Source organism: Acinonyx jubatus, chromosome A1 (assembly GCF_027475565.1).
Source record: "Acinonyx jubatus isolate Ajub_Pintada_27869175 chromosome A1, VMU_Ajub_asm_v1.0, whole genome shotgun sequence".
NCBI classification, from domain to species: Eukaryota; Metazoa; Chordata; class Mammalia; order Carnivora; family Felidae; genus Acinonyx; species Acinonyx jubatus.
Window position 1 is genome coordinate 74,456,115 of NC_069380.1, and position 7,092 is coordinate 74,463,206.

At 39.8% G+C, this 7,092-nt stretch overlaps 1 pseudogene; it reads right to left on the reverse strand.

The window, feature by feature from the left end:
• Positions 1 to 535: 535 nt before the first annotated feature.
• LOC128316115 (60S ribosomal protein L31-like) lies at positions 536 to 906 on the reverse strand (annotated as a pseudogene).
• Positions 907 to 7,092: the final 6,186 nt, after the last annotated feature.

Here is a 7,092-nt window from a genome sequence, read left to right on the forward strand (position 1 = left end):
TTCATGTTTTCAATCCTTTTGCATATATACCTGGGAATGGAATTGCTGCTTTATAAGAAAATTCTACGTGTCACTTTATTTTATTGTGTCATTTTCCTTTCCACTGTGGATTTTTGGAATTCTTTAGATATTTTACATAGAAGTTCTTGTCAAACAAGCTGCAAATATATTTTCTCACCTCTGGCTTCATTCTATCTTCTGATACATACAGACTTTGGGCTCTCAACGAGTCCAGTTCATTTTTTTTTTTTTTTTTTTTTTTTTTGCTGTAACATGGGTCATACTATATGTGTGACAGGTGGCTTGAGGAAAAAACCCCTTTACAACATCTGTTGTGCTGCAAGCCATAATGGAATGAGTACCAGGATGCTGGGTAAAGTGGTTTCAAGTTTCCTGATCCAGAAGTGTCGTAAGTGGAAAGGAAATGACGATGGTTTTTACTTTCGTTACATGGGACACTAGCAGCTGGGGTGGTTTCCTTTTCAAGACAATTTTTTTTTTTTAGTTTTATACCTTTATTTGACAATCAGTGCAGCTACGTCTCATCCACAGTAACTGCCTGTAGGTTTTTGAAACTGGTGACAGGTACATAGTTGACCAATGCATACAGCTCGTTTGGTGAATCTGCCTCCTTGTTACATTTTCTGGACAATCACACCTGGATATGGTCTGGAACGTTCCTCGTCCCATTGGCCCAGACAGCTTTGTTGGGCCTGGCATCATTGTGCACATCTGGAGCTCCCATATTCTCAAAGGCAGATTTCCAGATTTGTGTGTCTGAGGGGCACGTTTCTTGAAAGCCACTCCTTGGATGTCTTTGAGAATGCTGATGGTGTCTCCTTTGGTCACTACCTCGTGGATGGCAGGATGGCCCTTCTTCTTCCCACCTTTCTTTGCGAGAGCCATTCTGCCAGGCCCTGATTGGAAAGCTTTCCTAAGCATGGTTTGGGGCACTACTCTATCAAGCTCAATTTCAGGCCTTGCCCTCTAATACCCCTCCCCAACTCTGTGAGTTATCTAACTACTTTCTTAAAAACCATCCCAGCAAAATCCAGATAAACCTGTACGTCCTGCAACAAGAACTTTGACTAACACACCAAATCTGGATTTCACATTTTTTTTTTATTGCCAACTTGACAGGTCCATTATCTGATGTTGGATTACTTTTTATATTTCTGATTATTGAGAGAGCCATCTTTTAATATTTTGTTGGCCTATTTTATTTACTGTTTTGTGAATTTTATACCCTTTGTCCACGTTTGAAAAGGATTTCTTCACAGTTTTCAAAAAAGGGTGGAAATATATCAGGCACCCATCTGCCTCCTTCTACCAGTTAATGTGTTCATTCTTGTGACCATCACCCATTTAACCAGAGCCACAAGCAGTACAGGAACAGGGAAAGGGCTGGTCTGGTTATTTTTCGCCTACCCTTAAGACTCAGGAGAAACGTGATTGGAATGGCCTTCTCCGAGGTAGTGCTCCCTCATTACCATATCTAACCTAAGTATTCCCTTGTTTTTCTCTATTGTAGCATCTTCTCAGAACCAGCTACATAGTTTTCAGGGTCCAGTGCCAAGGGGGAATACGGAGCCCCTTGTTGGAAAATCATTTACGACTTGGAAGATGCCAGCAGAGCTGGGCCTTCTAAACAATGGACCCTGAACAACCACGCAGGCTGTGCACTGACCAAGCTGGCCCCGCCTCCTCTTCAAAATATTTTCCGGAACTTGGCATTGTGATTATCATTATAATAACTGACCGTAACTTTCTTGTTACGTTTGTTTGATTTCTAGAAGACTCCAAGATCCATGACGACGAGCACCATGTGTTCCACTTCTCCTTTTGCATCAGCATCCAGCCCGATACTCGATGCAGGAAGTTGAAGACTCAGTTCTAGTTGATTAAACGAATAACCAAAAGAATGGACAGACCAACTGATCTTTATGTTGTAATTTCAACATTCCAGTTGTAATTAAAACTATAGAGAGAAAACCAAACAATTCTGTGTAGCAACGAGGAAAACCCTACCACTCTTGCTTAATGGAAACTCCCTCACCCTCCACAGTGGTTCTAGGGGTCTCATCCAGAATGAGGCCACAGAAGACTCAGGTTTTGCACCTGATGTGCATTTAGACCCACAGCATTTTACCCAATCAAGGTTAGCAGTCTGGGATAATAGGGAGGAACAGCTGGTGAAGGGCTCTTAACCAGATTTTGACTTGATTCATTTCAGTTTACTTCCTGATATTCAAGATCCCCCTCCCCAGTCATTAGTCCGTGCATATTGTGTACATAACTGACACTCATAGACTCTATCGGTCCACAGAACATCAGCAAGTATAGAAGGTGTACAACATAGAATTGGTGTGCATCCCCTTTCATGACACTACTATAGGTATGGTTTGCTCAGAATCGCTCATCATAAAAAAATAATGTTTAATTATTCAAATTAAGACACTTGCGACAAAACAACATTTTTAACATTCACATCAGGTCTTTCTCGTAATTTCCTTGGCTATAATACGAAAGATCACTTTATCTTGAGTAACTTTTTTTTCAAATTACAACATCTTCTTGATTAGAAAAATTTTAAAGCATTGATGATACGCTATGTTTACTATCTATCTGACCCAGTTATGCTAACTCTTGTGCAAAATAATCACTCAGCTCTGCCCTCATTATATTTATCCCCTGTAATACTTGTCATATGACGGTTTCTTTATAACTATTCTCCTAAAATTGCTCAGAAACCTCAAAGCCCTTTTCCATCGGGCCTTATCATTTTATCTCATCTGTAACTTCCAAAATCTATCCTCACGTATTTCTTTTTTTTCCCCCAACTTCTCAAATTCTGCCTTTCCCTGAATTGATCTGCGCCAGAGAAATGAAAGAGGTCTGAAGTCTTACTGTTCACTCAGACAAATATGAAGACAAGAGTAGACAAAATTCAGACTGTATACATCACTCTTTTTTTGCATCTCAAACCTTTTATGATTTTTTTTCTATTCCGGTGAAGTTAATACGCCTCTGAAACTACTTAATTGGGGCACATGATACGCTTTTATATGGTACAAATAGCATTTTTTAAACTGCTCAGAGACTTTATGTTTAATTAATCTTTTGCAGCTAAACAAAGTACAAAATTTCCCAACATAAATACATATTTGATGGCAAGAAAGGGAGTAGATAAAAGTAAGATCACGAAATTACTGAAAAATCGCACCCACATATAAGGGAAAATAAGCAATTGTCTTCATTTACCAATATTAGTGTCTCCTTGGTGTCTGCCCTAAAAAGTAAAGAACAGCTAGCATGCAACATGGAACCTTTTATTTACACAAGGCAAACACAGCACATCCTCGTGCTCCTTCTATTCCACTCTTAACTTGGCTTCATAGAAAAATCTTACCACCAAGGGAAAGATCACCACACTGTGTTTCCCTCTGGGGAACAAGTTGATAACTAACCACAGACATTTTTGAAAGCCAGGCTTCCATATTCACAAACTGCCTCTTACCTGCCAAATATAGTTGATTTCTACCAGTCTAGGCAGGTGATGGAGTCCAATTTCGGTGCCGTTCCTTTCCAAGGCAATGAGAAATAGGGGAAGAGAGCAGCTCTCTCCCTTCTTTGCTAATTGGAATGAAAATGAAGGCTTCCTTTCTCCATTTCAAATGACACCATGTTCAGCCTGCTGAATAAGTCCTTTATTGTAGACACTCAATGGAAGAGCAATTCAATTCCGTGCTATCAAGAGGGAGTCAAGGGCATTGTCACTGATATTCAGAGTAACAAGGTAACCTATTTTCACAAGAAAGGTCACCCGAAAGACAAACAGGGATTTGAAAAACAGCCTCAGATTCTGAAGACAGTGATCACACAATTGGATGGTGGTTGGGATCGTGGTGCTGGTTTTGTTTGCTTGTTTGTTTGTTTGTTGGAACAAATTATTTTTCTAAGAAGTCCAGCTATATTACAATTCAAATTCTAAGAAAGACCAAGAAATACCCTTATGTTTTTTGTGAGGGTGAAATAAACAGACCAATTTGTAATAGTCTGGAAAATAATTTAGCATTATTTAAAATAAATGAATCTGTTATACAAAACAAATGAATAGACAGAGACATGAAATATGAAATTGGTGCAAATATGAATGCAGCCCACACACATATTTAGAGGTTTAAGTCATGATACTTAGATGTTACCATTTTCCTAGACCTAAACCAGAAAAAACAAAGCAGTGTATAGTGGGAATGGAGGTATTTGAGATGGAAAGAGAAAATTGGAGTCAAGAAAAATCCCTTTCCTAAATACATTTCTCTATTCGTGTGCATGTAGGTGCTGTGGTGAGAAAAAAATTTTGGGGGGAATATAATGCTACTTTTTCAAATGAAGTCATGTTAGTTAATTATGTAAGTGTGAATTTCCTCTACTTAGATTAACCTAAGACTTAGAAGAGAGGGAAGATAAAATGAGAAACAAGAAAGCAGGGAGATGGGTCCACAGCACTGAGTTAGTATCTCAGATCTTCCTTCTTTCATTGAGGCATCAGTGACTTCGAGCCAAACACAAACTCCCCTTCTCCATAAATCCCGGGCTATTTTGTTTCCAGGTCTCCTGCGTGGCCCAGGATACTGCACTATACGCGTTGAAGCTTCTCCAACGCCGACTGCTGTCAAGCTTAATTACCTCTACCTAAGATCAACTGTCTAAAATGCGTAAGTCCGGAAGTAATTTTCTGGATTTAGTATTTCTGTCCATACACTGACATGAAACTGTTAAATCCACCCTAGTTATAAACATAATTCTAGGCATCAATGTTTTACCTTAGGGAAAACCAAATGCATTGTCAAAATAGGGATGTCTGAGGATCAGTGGTCATTCCTCGTATACCTGGTAAAGATGAGGGCCAAACATAAATGTCGACTATTTCCAAATAAAACACGGGTTGCGTTCCAAAAGGGACATTGTTTTATGCCCTGCCATCTGACCCCATGCTGCCTTGTGTAAACTCCCTTCCCAACCTTGGCCCTCTTCTGTTTCCTTTGCCTGCTTCCTTTTATGTCTCACTGCCCTACTCCCACCGTGGCTGTTCTGAGATCTACCCTTGGCTACGTGTCTCATCGCAATCTTGTTAAGTCTCGTGACTGCACATTACAGTTCTCTTCAGATAATTTACAAAATGTGTATTCCACCCCTGCTTGTTTCCTGAGATCCAGCCCCACATTGGTAATTGTCTGCTGGACAGTCACCATAGAAAGTCACCAGCATTTCAAGTTCAGTCTGCCAGTTCTTCCAAAGTCTTTCTTCCAATTCCTTTATTTCTGCATTAATTGCATCAGCCTCCACGTCAGCCATGTTTCAATACTCGGCCTGAGCTTTGACTCCGCCCCCTTTTTGTTCTCAGAGCATTTATTACCTAAGCATTAATCTTGCCTGGGAGGCATTTTTTCCTCCATTTTTTACAATCCCCCTGAGAATATCCCATGACCCCCCCCCCCCCTCATAACTTTCCTCAAATCCTTTCCCTCCCGTCCAGTGGTTTCACTCACAAACAAGTCCCTACCTTTCTCTAGGTTTCTTTAGTCTGAACATTTCAAATGTTTAGACTGGAGCCCTCAGAGGCACCTGATTCTGTTCGATTTTCCAATCTTCCTACTTGTCCCTTTCAAGTAGCCTTCCCTCAGTAAGGCATTCCTATCTGATGTGCTCATTAGTGGGCCTTGGGTGCCCATCCTCATAATATTTTCTAGCAAAAACAGGAAAACCCATTTGTTTTTTAACATCTTCACATTTCTGCATTCTTCCCTCTCTTCTATTCCCTGATTCACAGTTATCTTCTCCACCGTGTATTACCCACCCTGAGGCCAAAGATTATTCCAAACTCATCTTCAAAATCCCAATACATAGCAAAATTTTTCATATATCCCATCCGATCAAGAAAGATTCACTGAAAAGAATTAAATCCTCTGAAAGAATTTCGCCTCTGAATTCACTTTAAAACGTAAGTGTACTGTTATTGTTATATTTAATATTTTCCTCTTAGATTATATTATATTGACTTATACACTGGTGTTATCTCTACCACTGGGATATAAAGTCTTAGGTGGTAAGATTAATCTTTTTTATCCCCAAAGACCCAGAATAGATTATTTCCTATACTAATAAACTCAAACCAAATTTTAAAGAAAATGTCTTTGGGATTTTTCTAAAGGAAATCTATTTAAATAGTTCTTGGTTTATGGGGTTAGGCACAACATCTCTTTCATCATTTTTTGATGACCTGTTAGCTATGCAGTTCTTTAAAAAGTGTAATAAAAAGTTACTTCGAAATATTAATATTCACGTGAAAGAAAAGAAAAATTGAAGATTTTTTTTCTACTGTTAGTTGGCAATAAAAACAGTTGTTGTCAGATTCTGATGTGAACTTCTGAGCCCTTTTAAGGTACTGTGGTACTTAAAGCGCTGGCCATTTATGATGTTGGAAATGACTGCAACATGTATATCCTTCATTTGCCCTGATCCTTGGTCAGTTGTGACGTGTTTCCCCTCGTCCTCCTTTGATAGAATTCAACACACGCTGTGGCTTACCACTTCGGTGAAATGAAAATACTAGAGATTTAGAAATTCTGAGCTCCAGGGAGCAGATGGCCACGTCATGTGCTTAATTGCATTGGTTAATGTCATAGTGTCAGGTATATACATAGGAAATAATTAATAACTATGTGTTAAGTGAACTCTAAATACTTTAATTTGGAGATTGTACCACTTCAACTGTCTAGTTATTGGGATGCACTTTATTTTTTTGTTTATTTATTTATTTCGAGAGACAGAGAGAGAGTGCGCGTGGGAGTACGCGCTTGAATGGGGGAGGGGCGGGGGGGGGGCGCAGAGAATCCCAAGCAGGCTCTGTGCTGCCCGCGCAGAGCCCGACACGAGGCTCGATCTCATGAACCATGAGAGCCTAACCTTAGTCAAAACCAAGACGTGGGCACGTAACCAACTGAATCAGCCAGGCACCCCTGAGATGTACTCTAAACCCGTGTGTCTACGCATGTTAGCATACCTACACATACGTGTACCACACACTTC